General features: G+C 44.5%; 1 long non-coding RNA gene across 5 annotated transcripts in view; it reads right to left on the bottom strand.

Moving 5' to 3' along the window:
• Positions 1–22,589, bottom strand: part of LOC115510044 — a 243,598-nt gene that overhangs the window by 56,120 nt on the left and 164,889 nt on the right. Inside the window, exon 7 of one of the 5 annotated variants that reach the window (XR_003967592.1) lies at positions 18,394–18,803. The exons of 3 other annotated variants lie outside the window; for them this stretch is intronic. This is a non-coding gene — a long non-coding RNA (uncharacterized LOC115510044). Of the gene's footprint in view, positions 1–18,393; positions 19,180–22,589 lie in introns of those variants that run through there. One more of the 5 variants, XR_003967587.1, reaches the window with a different exon arrangement.

A 22,589-nucleotide genomic window follows, 5' to 3' on the forward strand; every position in this document is an offset into this window, starting at 1 on the left:
CAAGGTGTCGTCACACACCAGCACAGGTGATGACTGCTCCCAGGGCAGTACTGCTGCCTTAGGTTTGCCACGGCCCTTAGCGCCCTTGCAAGAATGGGCCAGCACAGGCTGGTGGAGTGTAAGAGTTTCCCGGAGCAAGACAGAGGCCCACAGAAGCCCGGCAGCCAAAGACTGGAGCCTTTGGGGAGAATAGATGGCTTCAATAAGTTGTTTGGGCTTTTACGTTCAGGTAACAAGGTTCACAGGACATTTGGTTTTTAAGAGGAGGGCTGATATATCCATCAGAGCCCCTGAGAAGGTGAATCTGAGAACTACGTGCAGATTGGGTTGGGGAGGGCGCAAATCATAGGCAGGGAATCAATCCTCCTGTAAGGAGACTACCCTTAGGGTTTCCCTACTGGAGTCTGCCCTGTTGTTCTGACAGCTTTAACATTTCCTGCCGGTGCTGACTATTTCAGACTGACTTCCTAAAGTGTAGAGACTATGTCCTCTCGCCCTTTGTGTTCCCTGCTATGTATAACACTGAACTGCACGGAGCAAGCTCGGTCTGGGTATGCCCCCTCCTAGTCCAGAGAATGTATTTGATTTTTAATTCGATGCAAATCATATATACCGTCTTTTGTAAGTTTCTCCTTCATTCAACAAATGTTTATTGGATGCCTGTTTCGTGCTGGGCACTGGACTAAATACTAGGAAGAAAATAGCGAGCGGAAGAGACACAGCGCCTGCTCTGATGGGGACTGCTGGCTAGTGGGGGACAGATACAAAAGGCAGAGAGTATCCAAGGCTGTTTCTGGCAGAAGAATAACACAAGCAAAGGAGCAGAAGCCCCAAGGAGAGCCATGTCCTGTAGGTAAAGTAAGGGTCACATGAGGTGGGACAGTGGGGGTGAAGGAAAAGCATGACCTTCGATGCCCTGCAAAAGAATGTGAAATTTAACCCACAGACACTAGGGAGCCGTTAAAGACTTTTAAGCAGGTGAGTTCACCGGCCAGACTGGGTTTTAGAAAATAAACTTTGTAACAAAGCACAACATGAACCAGAGCAGACCAGACTCTTGAGACAGTTATACTGTTATTACAAGAGTCCACGTGAAAGATAATGAAGACCTGAGTCAAGATTGTGGTCTCAAGAGGCCAAAAGGCCACAAAAGAGATAGAATCTATACACTTGGTCATTGGCTGAAAGAGGAGAAGAAGGCCGGAGGAGGAACTGAAAAAATGTCCCTGTCCTGACGACCATATGGATGGGAGAACGTCCTTAATTAAAGTCTGCCGTAAGGGGGAGATTGCACGAAGCAAGCTGACACGTTCCGTTCTAATTCATCCTCCACATGGCAGTTCGAATACCCCACTGAGCTCACGGACGTGGCCACAGCTCTCCTCTGCTCTGAGCTCCCAGAGCACCACCGTTCGTTAACCTCCTCAGGTACAAACTCAGTACCTCCCAATCCAACCGATATTTGCGGCAGGTCTACTTTGTTAAAGTCTGGCAGTCATTTCAAGGGGGCGTGGATTAAAACTGGTGCATTAAGATGTAGCTCGTACCTTTACGAAACTCACAAGCTAAGAGTCACTGAAGCATTCATTCTTCGCATAAGACAGGTCATGCGCTGAGCACTTGATATACCAGATAAATAGGTTACGGGGCCAGTAAATCCACATCCAGAAACGAATTAGTGCTGACGATGCTCTAATACTAACACTGATTCCTGTAACTCACAATTTCAAATCTTAGCTCATTAAGACAATATTATTGTTCTCGTTATTTTTAGAAAGGAGAAATTTATCATTTTAAACATAGAATATTGCCCTTAGCTATTTTATGTGCATAGATTAGATTATCTATAAATATCTCCTTTGGGGGAAAAAAAATCGACTCTTTCAAAGTGAAACATAGCTTGGCAGTTTAAAAACACTGGACTAAAACCGGGAGCTTCCCCCATCACCCTAGACATCCACGGAGCACTGATATGTCCCGTGCTGCTTTGACAGTCACGGCACAATTTCCATATAATTCTGTGACCCAAGCCCAGCTTTGGACAAGTTTTTCTAGATCTAATATGAGTGCCCATAGGATGCAAACACAGCTGCTTAATTCGATGTTAAAAATTCAATCACCCACATTTATTTTTTCCTCCAAAACACCGGCCAAGTGTTTGGACTGATTTTTTTCCAGGGGATTTATTGGTTCACATCACACAGACAAGAACTCTATGTCCAAAGAACTTGGAGTTTCAAAGCGACATGATGACGCAATGCAGCATTTTGACCAAATTCCATCCTGGATTTGATGAATCCACCCAAATGGGGAGGAGTGGCTGCTTCTGGTTCAAACTAGTTCTCAAGGCAGCGGAGCCTGGTGTGAACACCACCGGCTGGTGTGCTCATCCTCCCTCCGTCACTAACTAGCTACAAGACCTGGGCTAACACACACACACACACACACACACACACACACACACACACACGTTTGCTCAGGTGTTAGTGAACTATCTGAGCAAGTTGATATCCAAAGGTGCACCCAGCTCTGCAAATCAGACAACCCCAAGAACGTCTCTTAAAGAACTGTTCTCCAACTTTGTCATTCTGAGTAAACATGATCTGGTCACGCTGAAATTTCCTGTTCTTGGTAATTACAATTAATTAGCAGAAGCCTATGGCATAAAAAATTAATCACAGTGCAACAAGGATTATAAAAGCTAGCCAGATGGTGATGAGATGAACTAAGAGAAGAAACTTCTTTTTCATTTCCAAAACCCTGTTTTGAGCATTTTGTAGGCTTCTCGGACTTGGGTGATTACCAGCAAGTCATTACTAGGTTCTCGCGAGCAGGGCCCAGCCTGGGCTTGACCCAACTTTGAAAGACTTCGCTCCGGTCTAAAGTTTCATCTGGAGCCTGGGCAGAAATGTGCTGTTGATGGTGGCGAGATCTACCTCTTTCTGTATTTGAGGACAAAGAGCCTTCTGACAAGCGTAGGAAGAAGGCTTCCCAATCCAGACAGAGCCAGTCGGGTCCAGAGTGTCTGTCTTGTTTGCTGTAAAGCTAAGAAGGAGGATATTAAAAAAAAAGGTAAAAAAAAGCAAGACTTGCTGAAGACCCTCCTGCGGTCTGACTGTGCCTCACCCTGGCTAGGAAGTAGGAGGGTATTATTAAGCTATTGCCTTCATGTCTGCATATCTTAGGAGTGACTTTTGACTCAGAAACTTTGGTTCGAATGTACTTTGTAAGCAGATCTGGGTTTTTGAAATCCTGATGGAGTCTGGTCTCTGTCCTTCCTGTGTTTATCCTTAAATCCTCACTGCCCTCCCTTCTCTTGTTATTTGATGTTGTGGACTCAGGTCAATGGCTCATTATGGAATTATTTCAAACTTTGCTACTCAGCCACAAAAAGGAAGGAAATCTTACCACGTGTGATACGGATGGAACTTCAGGGCATCATGCTAAGTGAAATAAGTCTCAGAGAGAAAGACAAAGGCCGTATGATTTCACTTATATGTGGAATCTAAAAATCAAAACAAATGAACAAGCAAAACAAAACAAAACAAAACTCATAGATACAGAGAAATGAATGGTGGTTGCCGGCAGTGGCGGGGGTGGGGGGGTGCTGTTTTGTAAAACCAGTGAAGGAGGTCAAGAGGTATAAACTTCCCGTCATAAAATAAATATTTCATGGGGGTGTAATGCACAGCATGGTGACTATGGACAATAATATTGTATTACGTATTTGCAGGTTGCTAAGAGAGTAAACTTCAGAAATTCTCATCCCAAGAAAGAACAATTCTTTGTGACTTTGTGTGGGGACAGACAAGAGACTAATTGCAGTGGTCATTTCACAGTGTATACAAGTCCATTATAACGTATGCCCGAAACTAATATGATGTTATATGTCAGTTATACCTCAATAGAACAAAGAGCTTAAAAAAGAGGCTTCACAGTAATTTCAGAGTAGAAATAGGACCTTCAAGGTGAGTTTGCTTGTGTGAAAAGTGAAACATTCTGTTCTCCAGCTTCCAGATATTTAGGAGTTTGTTTTACAAGCTGGATTCATTCATTCTGGCCTCTCATGCCAGTGTGCTGGCCCTCTCGGGAAAAGGACAGGGACCTTATGTCACCCACACCTACATTTCTTCATCAAAGGTTTGGCCGGACAAAACTGTAGGAAAAGGCCCAATAGAGCACGTGAGTGTTTAACCTTAACTCAAACAAATGATTAACTAAAATGTGAGGAGAAAAACAATAACAGGAACCAACAATGGTACGAACACGGATGAATCATCTGTCAGCCTTTGCTGATTGACGTCAGACTGGCTACAAATGGTGTTTTACAAGTTAAGGGCAAGGTGACCTCCAGGGTCATATGCTCACGCTTCTTTAGATTATTTGCCTTCTCCAGGTACATCTCTAAAGGTGTGCAAATGCATGTCAAGGGAGCTAACAGGAAGTTAGAGTCCAAACTTTGGAATTGCTGCCCTAATGGGATTTAGATGATCTGCATTTATCCTATGAGAAAAAAGAAACTTTAATAATTCCAAAACGTGAGAACAAAAATTTACATTTCTCCTCTATCTGACCACCTTTATAAACTTTTAAAAAAATTTTTTTTAATGTTTATTTATTTTTGAGACAGAGAAAGACAGGGCATGAGTGGGGATGGGTAGAGAGAGAGGGAGACACAAAATCTGAAGCAGGCTCCAGGCTCCGAGCCGTCAGCACAGAACCCGACGCGGGACTCGAACTCACGGACTGTGAGATCATGAGCTGAGCCGAAGTCGGACGCTTAACCAACTGAGCTGCCCAGGCGCCCCCACCTTTATAAATTTTTTAAATAATGCTTCCTGCTCTGCTTCTATCACTATTGTTTTTCCCTATTTATTTTTTTTCCCTTATGGCACTTATTACCTGACAAACAGATTTGCCTATTGTCCATCCCCCACCCCACTAGAATGTAAGCTTTTTGGGAATAGGGATATTTTATGTTCACTGCTGTACCCCCAGCATATGGGTCACTGCCCAGCTAAGAGAAGGTATCAATAAATGAATGGATCTAATCAAACATCTATCTAAGGTGATTCACTAAACGTTTCTAGGTGCATTAGTAAGTAAAGGGATAACTAAGGCTCAAAAGAAAGAGGCACGTTAATTTACCACCTATAATAGGACTTCAATAAATGTTAACTGACAATATCATCATCTTTATTGTTACATGTCCATGATTTTAGATAACCTATGACCTCGGAGACAATATCCTGGAGCTTCCTCTCGGCCAAGAGGCAAAATCCTGACTTTGATTCTCTCCCACCAAGACTATATACACATTCACTCTTGGTTTAGATAGGAAAGGAAAAAAAAAAAAAAACCTGTTGAAAAGGAAAGTGAAGGCAGTCATAGGAAGATAGAAGCTTTACTAACAGCAGGATTCCCGATCATGAAGCAGCAAAAAGGTGGGGACTGATTAACCAATTTGTTTCAGAGAACATTTTGAGATTTTAGTTTCCTTCAGTAAAGCACATTACGTATCTCTCTGATGTGAAATGGCTCACTAGGCGTCCCTTTAAGAAAAAAAATGCAGGTTCCAAAAAGTACTGGAAAGTTTCAGTGTTAAACTCATTATTGATGCTTATTATAAATTCTTTAGTTCAGCTAAGTTCTCAGATTTAATAAGGTCAAATGGAAATGTTATTTACAAATATTTCTTTAGGGAAATGTGATTTTATTATATGGTGGCAACTCATATACACATGATCCAGTTTTCAAGTGAAATCTAACTGTACACGATCACTTGGGCGCCTGATCCCAGCAGACCTCAGGTCCATAATAATAGCCCCAGACCTCATGGGGCAAGGTTGTGCAGGAGGGGTCCTGAGAAAGCGAGGATGGGGTGGGGGAGTGTCATACTGGATGCACGGGGACACACAGAGCCCTTTTGCTCTGATGACCCTGGCAGCACGTGATGCTAACCTGAGGTTCCCCCTGCCGGGGGAGAGGGAGGCAGACACTTGTGGGGTTTTCTCTCTCTCTCCACCCATACAAAAGTGTCAAGTGACCCCTGGGAAAATATGGAGGATTCGTACATACAAATCCTGGACTCTCAAGATGACTGGGTAGGGAGAGTCTTGGGCCAGATAACTCACACTCTTGGGTTTTTTAGTGGGTGTGACTCAAAACACTGGAATTATATAAGTGGATAAGAACCCTGAAAAATCCGGGGTTTAATTCACCTCTTGGACCTTATTTAGATTTGGGTAAGAAGGGGTGGATGTCAGAAATGCTTGGAAAGTACAACTTCTATTGACATGGGGTGGGGGAAGGTCTTTCTCTTCATCATGAAGACTCTTATACCGAGTGAAATGTTACAGGGGGTACTTTTCTCATTTTTAGTGAACAAGTACTGTATATAATGTCTATAATTCAAAGAGAACATGAGTCAGTGCTGTGTCTCAGAGCTGGCTCAGCTACCCCACAGTGAACACCCCTCAAGTAGGCAGACTTTCGGAGCTTCCACATCTCTGCAAAATGAATGAAGGACCAGATGGTTCTAATACTCCATGATGATAGTTCTAGTTTTCTGGTAAGGCGAGTGATCAGAATGACTCAGACTTTTCCAGAGGCCTACATAGTCAGGACAGGACAGGAATATTATCAACAAGTATTCAAAGGAATCTGCAAATGTACACAAATGTAACAGAGCCATTATAATAAAGATGAAAATAGTAGGTGAGCCGTGAAGGGGAAATGGAGGGAGGAGAAGAGTTATAGCATGATCTAGGTAAAGACACGTATTGCAGTTGAACTTCCTGCTGGTCAAAGGAATCACAAGAAAATGATTCTAATTCTCAGAAGCTAATAAAAGGATGCCTAACAACTTACCAAAGGAGAGGTGGTGTAAAACAGCTTCAAAATCTAAATAGGATGTATTGTCTGGTTTGGAGAAACGGTAAAAACCCAAGTGACAGGATCATCCAGGATAAGATTTCCAAAACTCTAAAAATGCCTTTCATCAGCTTTTCGTTTCTTGAAGACACCTCAATAATGGCACTAATAATGACAATGGTGATAATGACGAACCGAGGGACCTGAAATCAATAACACGGCTATATTGCTTTCTGGTGATCTAATTTACAAAGGGCTAGATCTTTGACGGCCAGTGCTCTCCTCAGACAACTCTTCTCAAATATCAAACACCTCAGACTGATTTTTGACACGATATAGACCATTGTTGGGCAAGACCTGTATCGATCCAATGAAGAAACATTATAAATAAAGAGTGCCGTTATCGCGGGACTGTTTCAGTTTATATGCAGCAGTCATTAAGTAGGATGATTTTATATTTAAACAGATGACTTGCTGGAGACCCCGTGCCAATATACAATCCAAGTGGTCACAGCTTCTTCAGGAAGAGGTTTGGCATTTTCAAGAGGCTGCCAAATTTTGAGGGTAATCATGGTTTCTCTGGAGGAGAAAAGATGGGCTGGTTTTATATACATATATATATTTGTCATTATTTAGAACCATCTGAGAGAAGTCAATATGCTCAGGGTTCACACAGCTGAAACAGAGTTTTTATGAGCTTCTGAGGTTTTTTGTGACTTTCCTGGTTTAAGATTGGACAGATCATGTGCCATATGTTTCCATAAGGAAAAATGCATGTTATTGCACCACATATGGAAATATAAAGCAATTATGCAATGTAAAAGCTTTGATTTTGCTTGACAATGATAATTTTATAGACAACCCCAGAATTTCAATAATACAGTATTTTGGTAAGTGTTAAAGGAGATAAAATCTAATTGGCAGTTTCCTTAAACGAAATGAAAATCCTCAGAGAGACACATTCTCCACTTGCACGGAAATGTTCATCCCAGCATCTTTGACAATTAAGAAAATTTGGAAATACCCAAACAACAAAATGGAAATAGAGAATTATGGCTATCTCAGTCAGCTATTGCTGCATAGTAAGCCACTCCAAAACTCTTTGGCTTAAAACAATACGCGTTTGCTCTTTCACACTGAACTACAGATCAGGAGAAGGTTTCTTCTGATCTCAGCCAGACTGCTTCATGAAACTGGTCAGCTGATAGGTCAACCGGAAGCCGACTGGCACAGGAAGGGCTTAGCTCTGACAGCTGGGATGACTGGTACCCCTCCACGTGGTTTTGCCATCTCTAGTAGGCTAGCTTGGGACTGTTCTCGCGTTGATAGTCTACAGCAGGGTTCCAAGAAGGAAAGCGGAAGTACAAAAATCTTAAGGCACAAGCTTGGAATCTGCACACCGTCGCTTCTGCTACATCCTGTCGGCCAGAGCAAGTCATAAGACCAGCCCATATTCCAGGAGTGGAAAATAAACTTCACCTCGATGGAAGGAGCTACAAAAATCACGTTGCAAAGGACGTAGAAGCAGGGAGAGATGAAGAGGCAGTTTTGTAATCTACCACAATGGTGGACTCATTTGATGGATTATTATCCAGTCATTCAAAATAAAGCCTATGGAGCAAGTTTAGAGCGTTAAAAGAACAAAAGAAAAAATGCGTGTTAACTTTTATTACAACATATCAATGGACATACAAAAGGTTAGAGGAGAAATACAGATAATGATAGTTGCATACGGATGACAGAAATGTGTTTTTAACTATGTTTCTAAAAATATTCTGACAGCTTTAGTGGACAACCCAAATCTCATATCACGTCTGCATGCAGCATAAGCCGTATTTCAGTCCGTCAGTAGGATTGGGCTGAAGTACCCAGTGAATGAACAAAAGAATTATGGAGAGAAAAAGCAAATGATCTACTTTTTTTCCTTTTTAGACAAAATGATTCAACCCCAAAATTCCATGTCAGACAATTCAGCTGAATTTAATGTGACAGTATGCTTGCAATTTCTAGGGAAATGGAGTTAGAGCTTTTAGAGTACAAAGCAGAAAGCCTTTGCCTGTTAAAGTATTTTGCACAGGAGTGAAACCTTTCATTGTACGACTAAATCAATGGAGATTATCTCCTGTCGGAATTTCCTTTTGTCTGCACGTGTACTCTGAGGGCATCTGTTCTTGCATTCGGTTCAGTAACTGGGTTCGCAAATGAATGACTCCATTCAAGGTGATGCTGAGTATCGTATTGAAGTTACTATGTAGATATTGATTTCATGGCCTTTGACTCTCTCTGAGGTCAGTCATTGACCGGCACATTGAACCCAATCTCATGGGTTGACGTTAGCCACTGGTGGTATTGTCCTCACTAGTTTTGACTTAGTGATGCTGTGGTTCTAATACGAACCTTCTCTAGAGTACAATTTCTGCAGGATTGCTTTCAACAGGACTCACCTGTGACCTGACAGACAAACAAACCGTGGAGTATCATGTGAAGTCAAATGCAGGTTTACACTAGTGTTGACCCCTCACGTGTGGCCCAAAGTCACCGTTGTCGTGGGATGGCAAAAGAAACCAGAATTACAGAAATTCAGAGGTGGAAGGCAATTTAGCGTCCAAGGAAAATTAGGTCCACAGGCAGCATGCTATTTACATGTGTTCCGGTCCTAAAATTCGTTGCACTGAGGTTGCTCCAGACCTCCTGTTCACCGTTCTGTTGCCCCTGAGGACTTTTTGTCCTCCTATGGACGCAGATGGCTGGGAGCACCAATCCTCCCAAGACAACGTATGGAAGCAAGATGATCACCCCACTGAGAGAGGGCCATGGCACTCCCTATCTCACCCTACCCCGTGCTCACTTTCAGAACTTCTGGTCCAGGGAGATTTGTGAGCCATCCGTCCTTTGTCCAGCCCCAACCCCCTCTCTCACCTCTCCCAGATTCTCGGTTTAACCCTCTGGCCCAGTCTAGAACCTCTATGCCCCCAGGCGCTCTCCTCTCTGTTCCCAGCAAAACGTACAATCGGTGACGTATAATTTATTTAAATCTCAAAGTGCAATTCCTGTTTGAGGGATTTGCATGTTCACAAGGATTGAATCTCACAGAACTGAAACTCTTAAAAGGTATGAGCCCGTGGGAGGAGCACAGACTAATGCCTTTGAGCACCTGGCAGGCAGCTGGGGGTGAAGCAAGTCAGGGGGCAGGAATGGGTCTCTTCCTTGAGGCTTCTTTGCACCAAGGGTCTCCTGGTGACTCATTAACTTGATGGTCCTCGACCGGTTCGAAGAGGCTCGCGGGGCCATCTCTCACCTTGCTCCTGAGACTCTCCAGAGTACAGAATCAGGGTGTCGCCCTTTTCACTTCCTGACCAGACTCTTCACCCTCTGGTATAAGAATGAGGTCATCCTCCTAGGGGGACATTCTGCTCATATTTTCCTCTTTGTTGTTTTTTTTTTTCAAAAGAAGCTGGAAATCTGGGTTTTATGTGAAATCTTCTGATTTTTATATGCTGGGAATTAATACCAATTGTGGAAAACCTTTTTGGGGTGGGGGGCAGGGCAAGTGACATCATCTGTGGGCTGAATCTGGCCCTCACGGTGCCCTTTTAATGCCTCTGCTGAGGGTGGATGTTTGGGGAAGCGCAGGACGAGGTGGGAAGAGAAGATAGTCCTCAAATCACAAAGCAGGGAAGGGGTGTCAGGGGATATGATGGGGGCTTCTTAGCGTCTCCCAGGGTGGAGCGAACCCAGGAAGTACAGGATTTTTGTTCTGGGACTCTCAAAGGGGAGACATGATTTTTAAAGGCTGTTAAAACCGTGCCTTAGTGAATGGGGACACCCAAGTGGGACCATGGGGGTCATGAACAGAGAGGTCAAGCAGCATGAGGGTGAAAGCCGCAGTCACCATACTACCGTGCTGCCCCGTCTGTGCCCACCTTTTGCCTGTGGCCTGGGTGTGGAGCAGGGAACGTTCTCACAGAGACGGCGAGCAATACACAATCATGGAATCTCAGTGCTCTAAGCCACCTTAACGGTCATCTATCTGTTCAACCCTGTCATTTTGCACAAACTGAGCGCAGAGGAGGAGGGACTTCTTGCTCTCAAGCTCCCACAGCTGCTTTATGGAGGAACTGAGACTACCACGCAGAGACGCCCCCCTTCCCGACGCACAGCTTATCCTTCCGATCCCTTATCTCCACCCTCACTCCAAGAGGAGTTGTCATCAAGGTAGTTGTGAAATGAAAAATCAAACGCAGCTTCGTTTTGGTATCTCTGAAAGACTTCATACCAAAATTTCACCAGCCAAGGAAAAAAAGTCTTTCTCAAATCATGGACCCCTATTTAGGGCTTAGAAAAGAGAGACACCAAGTCATTTTATGCTCTGCTTTGACTATGACGAAAAGCTTAGGAAGTGAGCGTGCCTGACATTCCACCGAGCACTTTATACACACTCCCGCACTAAATCTTCATTACTAGCCTCATTTGACAGTTGGGGGAAACTGAGGCTTTAAGAAGCTAAGAAGTCTTCCCCGAAGGCTCTCACAATTAGCAAGTGACAGAGCCAGGATTTGAACCTCTGGAGTCCAACCTAGAATCCTAACGTAATATAAACGTGGTCCCCATAGCTGACTCCACCCCTCACTCAACTCCCAAGAGATAACTAGCTTTCAAAGACCCAGTTCCCAGAAAACATCCCACTGTCCTGGCATTTAGGGAGCTGCCCCAGCCTCTTCTGCTAAACACTACTCTGAAACCCGCTTCATCGCACGTTTGGTTTTTTGTTGTTTTTTTTTTTTCTTTCCAGGCTCCAAAAATGTGGTCTTCCCTCATTACACCAATTAGGCAGGAACAGATGGTCCTCTACTCAATAGTTAACCATTCAACATTTATGGAAGAAAATCCTGGAAGGTTTATTTCAAATACGAGAAGTGTCAACCCAAAGGAAAAATTTGAAAATAATTCTCTGGAGGGGAAGAGTTCTAGAGAAAAGACTTTGCTGCAACTTTAACCAAAATGTCATGGAATGTGTACGCTATCATGGCAGAATGTCTTGATCCCAGAAGAATCCACACAAACAGAGGAGGTAATTGGATTCATCATTCTGACACCTGAAAGGCTGACAAGAAACCTTTAACCCGCCGATAATCAGTGGAGGGTGCTGTCATTGTGTGTCGTTCAACCAGACTATGGGATATCACATTAGCAAGCTGGCTGCCCTATTAGAGGCATGTAAGTCTTTCATATACTTAGTGTGGAAGTGGATAGGATTCAAAACAGCTACTTTCTCTCTGACATGCATCCAAATTTTTAATAGCAGCTAAGTACCTTCCTTACTAAGCAATTGAATAAAATAATGCATTCAAGCCCCCCAAAAACCTTTTCAGACCTCTTTTTATCTCTACGTTTTGCTGATGGAAAATGGATTGTAATTCAAATTTATATACTGGGCACACGGCAGGCAATAGATTTTTTTTTTTTTCTTTGTAAAACTCAAGCATTCCAAACTATTGGAGGAGTTAAGCAATTTTGATCATTTTGAAACTAGCTGTCAGATTTAATCTGTGCGAAAGAGACAGAGGGCAAATGTATTCTGAAGCTTGTTATATAATTTACAGATTATTTTTGCAATTTATATTCCATCAAATAGGGTATATTAGGCTCTCAGAAAGCACGTAATGATCAATTAATTTCAGCAGAGCAATCCTCGTGGCACTTAAGGGACAGAAATGATTAGACCCTTTTCTAGCTGAGTCCCAAGGTCCAGTCATCAAATATGACTGATTATATTTTCTAATGGTTTCTCTATGCCCATTAAAGAGCACTCAACTATTCAGACTCTCCTCTGATCACGACACTCAAAATTTGCTCGGATGGCTCCTGACAAGCAAAAATGTATTCTCTAATCTTTAACCACATAAACAATAGCTAACCACTTGTAATTGAGTTTAAATTGATTTCAGGTGGCTTCAGAGAAAAGCAATTTCTACAACAGATTAACCTCTTAATTAAAGTATATTAAGAATACTGTCAGGTGTAGAAATTCTGCTACAGCAGAAAATTATACCTCATTGACATTCATTTATGAAAGAATTGCTGCTCTGTTCCCAGGTAACAGGTTACTTATTTGTGGTTCTTGCTTCACTAGTTCAGCTCAAGCCTGGTTCACTCTGTGGAACATCAGTCTTTCCTATGGGACAGGGTGAGGAGGAGGACAGCGTGTGATGTGAGACAGACGTTGTTCATGCTGTCCTTGCACTCAGGTCTTCAGAAAGCCATTTTTCTCAAGGAATGGGACCCTTCGGCAAAAACCATAGACTCCCTTAATCTGAGAAAAGAGGGAAAGCAGATGTCAACCTCCTCATCAATAGTGACTCCGCGGGTCTCCGCGGGGTGTTGTCCTCCGGTGCATTTGAGGTAGACACCCCCTTGTCTCTAAGTCCTTGCTACTGAAAAGTGGCCCTCAGATGAGCATCGCATGGTGGACCGTGAGGAATGCAGACTCTCGGGCCCCTCCAGTTCCCACTCTCCCATCCCCCCCGCCCCGCACACCAAATGAATTAGGATCTCCAAGTTCACAAGATCCCCTGGGAATTCATTTGCACTATTTAAAGAGCGCTGCTCCCAGAGACTATTTTTTCTGGATTCTCATGATCCCGGGGATCTGTACAACGTCAGAAACATCAGGTCAGTTTGGTGCAGACAAAAACAAAAACAACGCAACTGGTTGCCGAGCATTATGGAAGCCAGGCAATTTCCTCTCCACGTTTTACTTTTCGAGACCCTGCTACCTTCCTCCTTCTCATGTCCCGGGTGGGAAAACCCCGGGTGAACACAGTCCCACTCACCCAGTGCCGGCCCAGGACATGGAGTTCCTGCCTTGAGCCGCAGTTGGTCCTGGAATGAAGCTTTATCCCTGTGCTGGCTCCAGGGGCCTGGGATGATCTGACCCTGGTAGTTTGCTCTCTCGGCACCGAAATCCTTGGCTCATACTCCTGAATTGGTTCCGGCCTCTGTCATCCTCAGCTGGGGATTGTTTGCTGCCCTCAGAAATTGCATTTTTTTAAATCTTGCCCACCTGGTCCTGAGGTAACCTACTTCCTATTGTTACCTGTCTAAACTTAGGGTTGTGGAGCGGACTTCTACCCCATAGGTGGCAGCCTCCAACCCTCCTTAGCATGGCTTGTGGTTATGAAAAGGAAGTCACACCAAAATGCAGCTGTGCTTAGCACCCAGGTGTTGTTAAGAAACATTGGTTTATAACAGCAAATCTCAGGCTTGACTACACATTACAATGCCCTGAGGAGATTCAAATTTCCCAGTGCCAAGGGTCCCAGCCCAGATCAGTATTAGTTACAAAAAACTCCCAGTGATTCTATCACACAGCCGGAGTTAGGAAACGCCAGTTGAGAGAATCTTCCCTGACCCAGCCATGGCCAACACACTCCATCCTCTATGCTCGAGTAACAATTTGCTTCTTATACTCAGTCTTTCTCTCCCCACCACCGGAGCACTGAGAAAATTGTGAATGAAGGGCGAAGAGCACCTGTATGTCTCAATGGACGGGGAGTAGAAGGGAGGGGAGGGGGAAGAAGAACGCCCCTGCATTACCAGTCGTATTGCCAAGACCGTGCAAGGGATGGAGACTCAAGCGGCCACCCGACTTCTTCCAGTTTACGGTGCACAACCAGTGCAGAAGCCTCACAGAACAGGAGAAAAACGTAACCGGCTAATCACAACCACTTGCAGACCTTGAAGAAAGGCAAAGACGAGGGAAGCGATTCAGCATGATACAGAAGGTGTTTTCCTACTTGCAAATATTCCAAGAGAGAACAATGTTCCCAAACCGTCTGTGTCCATAGATGGTAGTCCTAACCTGTCCCGAGCATCCTCAAGTCGTGGAGGTAAAGCAGAGAGGGCCCCAGACGCCCCGGGCCGGCCCCTGTCCACGATTACAAAGAGAAGAAGGCAGTCCCAGCACCGCCCACACCAGGGCTCCTAGCCTGGTATCACCACCGGGTGGGGGTGGGGGTGGGGGTGGGCGGTCTGAGCCTGTGGCAGCACCAAGTCAGAGCACCTGCTTCGGGTGAGGGGGATGCCGGGACACTCGGACATGCTTCCTCTGCCTACCATTTCTTTCACGGGCCAGGAATTCAGAGCGACCGCTCCAGGGTGCTCGGTTGGCTAAGTGTCCCCCTCAGACCAGCAGACGAGCTGCACCTGGGAACTTGTTAGACACGCAAATGCCCTGGGCGAGGGCCCCACCCCGAACTTACTGAATCAGAAACTTGAGAGTGGGGCCCAGAGAGCTGTGGCTTCAGAAGCGCCCCAGGTGATCCCGATGACACTCAAGTGGGAGCCCCACTGCTTTGTTTTGCGCTTACTTAGAGCTCGCTTGTGTCTCTTGGTCAGCTGGTCTGGTAAGAGGGGGTGACGCTGAAAAGGCCTGTACTTCCCTTGGGCTGCCTGCACCCCGGGCCTGCCGGGGTTCCTGACCAGGGCTTCGGCAGCCCCCTTTCTGAACCTCGGCGCCTCTGTTTTCCAGGTTCCCGGCTGTGGTTCCTGATCCCTGAAGTCTGGTTCCATGGGCATAAGCTTTGCCCGTTGAACCTGAGGGAACTGCCTTGTCAGTTTCCCTCCCAGGCTCCGGGCCCTGCTCCTCCACCCCGTCCTCCCCACTCTGCTTCCTTCTCTCATAGCAGCTGAGGCTTAACCTCATCCTGTAAGCAACAGAGACCCCGGGTCTGTTTGCCCTCTCCGGACCTGCTACATTGAGTTAGTATCAAATATGCTGCTATCAAATACTTCTGAATGAAAAAATTAAGCAGTTTTTAGTTTCCAAAATTCTTCTCCCCATATTATCTCATCAGATCATTGAGACAGTCAAAGACAGAGCCCAAGGGTTAACCATATTTAACAGTCAACAGCACCGGGGCCAACCCAGGTTATAGGACAGTCAGCAGTAGAGCAAAGTCTGGAATTCAAGTCTCCTAAATCCCGATACAGTAGCCCGTTCCCCTGAGCGGCATTTTCTGCACTCTTCATCTAGCCAGTGGTATTTCCCACTCTCCCCGTAGCACATCATTAACATTTCCTGCAAGGCCCAGATTTGAAATCAACACTCACTTCCCGCAGGTACTGGTTTAAACTGGACAAACTGCAGACGATGTCCTTTACCTTGTTGCACAGGTGCACACCAAAAGATTTAGAAGACGGGAGACTGGATGTTGGGCCGTGCAGAGAAGGTCGCGTGCACCTGCGGTGATCGGTTCACGGGGTCAAATGAGTCTCTGGCGATTGACAGAGTTGATTAATGGGTTGGGGAATCCCACAGTGGTTGAGACATCACGTGATTTTTAACTCGCCCCTCTTACTAGTTTGCATTTGCCCCTCATGTCTTAGGAACATCAAGAATAAAGTTGGAGTGGGAGAGAGCCAAAGCATAAGAGACTCTTAAAAACTGAGGACAAACTGAGGGTGGATGGGGGGTGGGAGGGAGGGGAGGGTCGGTGATGGGTATTGAGGAGGGCACCTTTTGGGATGAGCACTGGGTGTTGTATGGAAACCAAATAAATTTCATATATGGAAAAAAAAGAATAAAGTTGGGCATTTGAGAGCTAATGGGATTCCCTCTAGAAGCCTCTGCTGCAAGCTCCAGCTTCTGAAGGCCAGCGCGTTGCCTGGAGGGAAAGCACCTGTCTGCTAGCCCGAGTCTGCCCAGGGGTTGGGGATAAAGGCCCTGAGCCGGGGCACCCGCAGTGTGTGGTGGGAGGTTGGACGGCCCACTCACCCATCCGATTCTGAACCGATGCCTCGGCCTCTCGGTGCAAGTCCTGTGCCTGGCTGCTTCGACTGCAGCGTTGAAACCAGACAGGTGCCTATTGCCGCAGCCTTCCCCACCGGACCCCCACCTTCACCACATCCCTGTCTATGCTTGCTGCCCTGTGTGGACCTCTGAGTTCCAACCTTGTCCAGCCTGTGGAGGGGGCAGACCACAGCCATACCCTGAATCCCATCCGTATGCCTGTGCCTCCTCACAAGACATCCAAATTCCCAGTTGTTATGAGACAGCCCTGTACTTTCCTGAGCAAATGACAGTGAAGAGGATGGCAATGAGAGGATGGAAGAAAAAGAAATAGAAAAAAGAAATGAGTGTCTAAAACTTAGCTTTTAATGAGCTCTAACTATGTGCTAAGCACTCTGCTAAATACTCAGCACACAGTAGCACGCTCAACCCTGGCAACAATCTTATATCATGGTGACACTGCCCCAATTTAACAGATGACAAAACTGTACCGCAACCAGAATGTGGTTCTGGACCTACGCTCTTAACCACCTTGTTAAGCCCCTTCCCCCACAGGCACTGGATTCTGTGCTCTTAGTCATAGCTCATTCCTTCATTTTGGCCTCAAGAAGTGGTACTTGGTTGGTCAACCCCCATCGTTGCCATATGTGATGTTTTTACCAACAGCACACTCTGTGATGCTGGGTAGCTTCGATATAATCCCTTGAAACATTGAAAAATTAAATTGACTAACTAGGCCAGGTAATTTCAACTCACATGACCTGGGAAGACACTGAACTTGGGTCTTGACCCTGGCCATATGACCTTGAACAGGACAGGCATCTCTAAATGCCATCTAGCATTCTATACCTCTATAGTGCCGTTCAAAATCAAACGAGCTATTGACGTAGATAGGGGTGCTCTAAAAACTGGAAGGTACAACCAAAAATGAAAATTATTATGTCAAAAAGTGGTTCATCTCTTTTTTTCCCCTGAATTCACTACCTAAGAGTCAGGGAGGGAGACAACATCTTTTATGGCTGGGTTCATTCCAACAACAATCCTTTCCGCAAACATCCATTAAGGTCTTAACATGAGCCAGGCACTTTTATAGGTATTTTTTTTCAGAGACAAGAGACAAGACATTTATGGCCAAGTTACTTCTCCACTTCTGCATCTTCTCATGTTTTGGCAGGTATCACACCTGCCGCGGACCAAACACCTACAGCTGGACCTGGATGGACAGGTCAGTTAATTGACATTCAGACACCATGGTTTGATTCTACAAGCACCAAACTGTCCTCATCTTACCTTGGCATCTGGCCACACGCACATCTGGGTGGCCTGTGGGGCAAGGTCAAGTTGCTTTTTCACGGAGGCCATTTTGTCACATGGATTCCGCACAAGGGTGTGTGGGTGAATCACTGCAGATCCGTCATTGTACAACAAACAGCTCAAAATGCCTGCCCCGTGGAGCATGAGTCAGGTTCAGTGTAGACTTATAGGCAGTCTCCTTCCAGCTTTCTACTTTTTTCCGTCTAGCTTCTCTTCCTGACTTTGTTTTGCCTTTAGCTTTTTTTGTGTTTTAGTCTGTACTGATATTTTGATACTTTTGTCTAAATGCCCTGGCTAAGAAAGAGGCAGTGCTGTTTTTGAGAAATGCATTCAATATAAACATGATAGACTGAGTATTTCTCAATTTCTTTTAAGAAAGCAGACATCAGAAACTTCTTTTTAACAGATAATCTTTGTTGAGATGTAATTCCAATACTTTGCAATTCACCCACTCAAAGTATGCAATTCGATGGTTTTTAGTATGTTCACAGAGTTACAAAACCATCACCAGAATCAACACTGGAATATGCGTATCACCGCAAAAAGAAACTCCATACCCATTAGTGGTCACACTCCAGTCCCCCTAGGCCTCCCAGCCCTGGGCAACCAATGAACCACTTTCTGTCTGTATAGATTTGCCTGTTCCAGATACTCCATATGAATGTTATCATCCAGTATGTGATCTTTGTGATTGCCTTCTTTCACTTAGTGTAATGTTTTCAAGGTTCACCCATGTTGCAGTTCCCGGAAACTTTTGCCTCTCCTCAGTCAGGAACTCAGACTTATGTTCTTTCTTCTCATGGAGACTTGGATTGTCTTTGCCTCACTTGGGGCGATAATAACAAATAACAATAAAAGTATCCTTTAGTGGGTGCTTGTACACATACTGTCTCGTCCTCACTGCAACTTAGGAGGGAGTGGTGGTCACTATTTTCCAAGTTAAGAAGCCAAGAAAAGTCACAGTGCTTGATAAGTGATAGAGCTAACACTGTAACTCAGGTCTCTGAGTCTAACTCTGCCTCCTCTCTCCCACATAGTAGGTCTGTCTTGGAAGGTGAGGTCTTAGTCATCTGCAGCAGCATCATAAACGCCTTTATCGTGTTTCTCAGCAGCTCAGCACTGGCCTACGGCTGTGGCTTTGATGCGTGCCAGAGGACGAGTAGAGAAAAGCTCCTTCAACACGAGATACCCTCAGACACAGCCTAGACAGGAAATGAGGCAGGATGCATGGAGGTCAGGACTGCGGGACTCCAGAATCCAAAAGACCTGGCTTCAAATTCCAGATCTTCCAACTTTTAGTTGGGTGCGCTTTGAGCAGTTACTTTCTCATTTCTTATTCTCCCACATGGAAAATGGGGAGGATGGTTCCTACCTTGTAGGGTTATTAAGGGAATGAAACAAATAAGATGAGAGCTTAGCACAGTGCCTCGCACCGAGTAAGTAATCAAGAATATTCACTACCGTTAAGGAATATAGTCATTGATACTATAAAAGTGACGTATGGTGACAGGTGGGAGCTACACTTGTGATGAGCACAGCACAATGTATACACTTGTCAAATCACTATGTGTACACTTGGAACTAATGTAACATTGTGTGTCACCTATACTCAGAAAAAAAAAGGGTATTTGCCATTGTCGATTACTATTATGGCATCAGACAAAGATGGAATGCCGTTTCATCAGTCATCCTGGCAGCACATCTTCATGGTCTCTACCTACACACATACACCAGTGGAGTTTGGCAAGGAAAACCCTCACTGGCCTTCTGTTACCGTGTCTGAGGTAACTACTAGAAGGGGAAAGAGTTCAAATGCAAAATGGAATAAAGAAGAAGTAAGGCCTATTCCACTGGGCAAGAGAACAGCCCAAGAAACTCAACAGCCTCCACAGAGCCCTGAACGACAAGGGAGAGAGGGATGAGTCAAGAGGGAGAGAGGCAGCCATGCTGTCATGGTTTTTCTGGAGAGTCAGCCTTCAGAAAGTTCACTGAATCTTGCAAAAACATGACTACCGTAGTAGGAAAACTTGCCAAATTATGCAATTTGGAGCCAAATGCTCCTTTCCGTCTCCCCCCACCCTCCCCACCAACCCCATGATGTTCAGCTTCTGGCTATGCCAAAAGCAGTTACTGGCAAGGAAATCATTAAAAAAATTTTTTGGCATAAGGCAAAAGGCAGGGAAATAGAAAAAGAACCCCAGAGGAGTTTCCCCCTAACCTTTTATTAAAATTATTTTCTGGATTTGGCAAAATGGCATTAATCAAAATACATAATTCAAAATGAAACTCATTTCAAAGCTTTTAACTAGGGGAATAACTTTTTGGAAAAGCCTTAAATAAAAAAATCTGTCCTACAGATACATGCTCACACACAAGGACAAAAATGTACAAGGACATTTAGTGTAGCATTTTTTAATGCAGCTCTTCCTGGATTTACAACGGAGTTACGCCTATCACGAGTCAAAAATGCATCTAACACACATCTAACACCAAACATCACAGTTTAGCCTCACTGACCTTAAACGTGCTCAGAACACTTACATTAGCTATAGTTGGGCAAAATCACTTAACACAAAGCCCATTTTACATAATAAAGTGTTGAATATCACATGCAATCGATTGACTATTATACTCAAAGTATGAAAACAGAACGGCCATATGGATACAGAGTGGTTGTCAGCCTATCGGCTGTTCACCCTTGTGATCATGTGGCCGTCTGGGGGCTGCGGCCGCTACCCAGAGTCACATGGGAGGGTCCCACTGCATATTGCTAGCCCAGGAAAACATCAAAATGCAAGATTCAAAGATTCAGTTTCTACTGAATGGGTATCTCTTTCTCACCATCATAAAGTCAAAAAATCGTAAGCCAGAACCATCATAGATTGGGGACCTTCTATAATCACGAGAAACAACTGGAAAGTCCCAAAACAGGACAATGGTTAAGCAAACCATGGTATCAGCATCTGACAGAATACCCCAGAATTCTTAAAATTGGTGGACACTCTCCAAGGGCAGAGGTTCTATCTGTTTTGTTCACCGCTGTATTCCGACAGCCTGCAGTAGTGTTGAACTTTGTAGAGTTCAAATGTCTGTCAGTTACCTCACTGAGTGAATGTTTGTGAAATGCATTTGTAATAAACAGTTCCATACACTTGTCCACATATGTATACGTACGCCTCTGTGTATATATACGTATGTGGTGAGTCTATGTTGTACACATGTAAGACTTGTTGACATTGTGACAACTGTCAAACACAGGCAGGAAGACAGGGATGTTGACACCAGAGGAGGCTGTACAGGACGGAGCACTCTTCTGACTTTCCTGTGACTCCTGTACCCTCGTCCTCTTACCTTTTCTTTTACCTTTCAAGTGGGCTGAATTTCCCTCCACTTTTTTTCCATAGTAATAGTTCTTCATGAGCACTCTAGTGTTTGTAAAATGTAAGAAGTTAATTGATAAAGATACGAGGCTACTTAAATATTTTAAGCTAGCGGTGATGGAGGGCAGCTGCTGTCTTGGCCTCAGAATCTATTGTGCTAAGACAATTTTGATTCGTAGTAGGTAAATATTTACATATAATAATGTTTCAATAACTAAGCCATCTGATGGGCTCAGAAAATGGTCCAGTTCAACTAAGATGCGAGACAAGCTTTCCCTCATAGTTCACATAACTTAAGTGGATGTGGAGGCACAAATTTATCGGAGTGAGTGCTATCGCCAGTGGATGAACTTTCTATACAAAACAAATCTATGCGAGTGTTGTCAATCATAACTTCTTGATAGACAAAAAACTATTTCTAAGATAAAATTTGAACGAAACAGCTACAGTTTATGCAAGCCACAGCAGAGATGTGCAGAAGATATTGAAAACCTTTGTCCTGGAAGCGTTTTGTCTTGGTGACCTGTTGTTACCTTTTCCCTGTTTGCAGTTTCACTAATTTCTTAGCCAGAGCCGAGATCTCAAAAGTACCCAACCCAACGTGTTATGCAAACTTTAGAATGAAAATAAAATGAGGCGTTCAGCCTGGCATACGTTCCACGCTCCCTGCACATCCACATGTGTGCACGCGCACACACACACACGCACACACACCCCTTCCCAGGAAAGACTATGATGCTACCAGGCCAAGGGGTTGGGAGCCATTTCTATCCTCCGCGTGGTTTCACGGGTTTGACTTGATGACGGACATTTAAGATGGAAATTGGCTATCTCCCTGCAGCCCACTGAACACTGCAAAAAGCATGGGGAGCTTCTGCCTCTGAATGTGGCTCTTACCCTCATCGAAGCCTCCGTCCTCACAGTACAGTCTTTGGACCTTCCATTGCAATCACGTTTTATGAATCCGGGCTAAATAACAGATCCTCCATAACATGGTTCAACAAGTGTCTTTGAAAAAATGCAAAACCCTTGCCTTGTTCCCTAAGGTTGGGCTCTTGTCTACTATCCTGTTTCACAGCATGCCTCACTGCCTCTTGCAAGCCTCCAAGTTTTTCCCTGCCACATGGCCTCCACTCTTGCTGTTTGGGAATGTGCTTCCCTCAGCTACTTAGAGGGAAATCACTTAATTTCTCTTTTAATTTTTAAAATTCATTCATTCATTTACTTTGAGA

The sequence above is a fragment of the Lynx canadensis genome, chromosome A1 (assembly GCF_007474595.2).
Source record: "Lynx canadensis isolate LIC74 chromosome A1, mLynCan4.pri.v2, whole genome shotgun sequence".
Classification (NCBI taxonomy): domain Eukaryota; kingdom Metazoa; phylum Chordata; class Mammalia; order Carnivora; family Felidae; genus Lynx; species Lynx canadensis.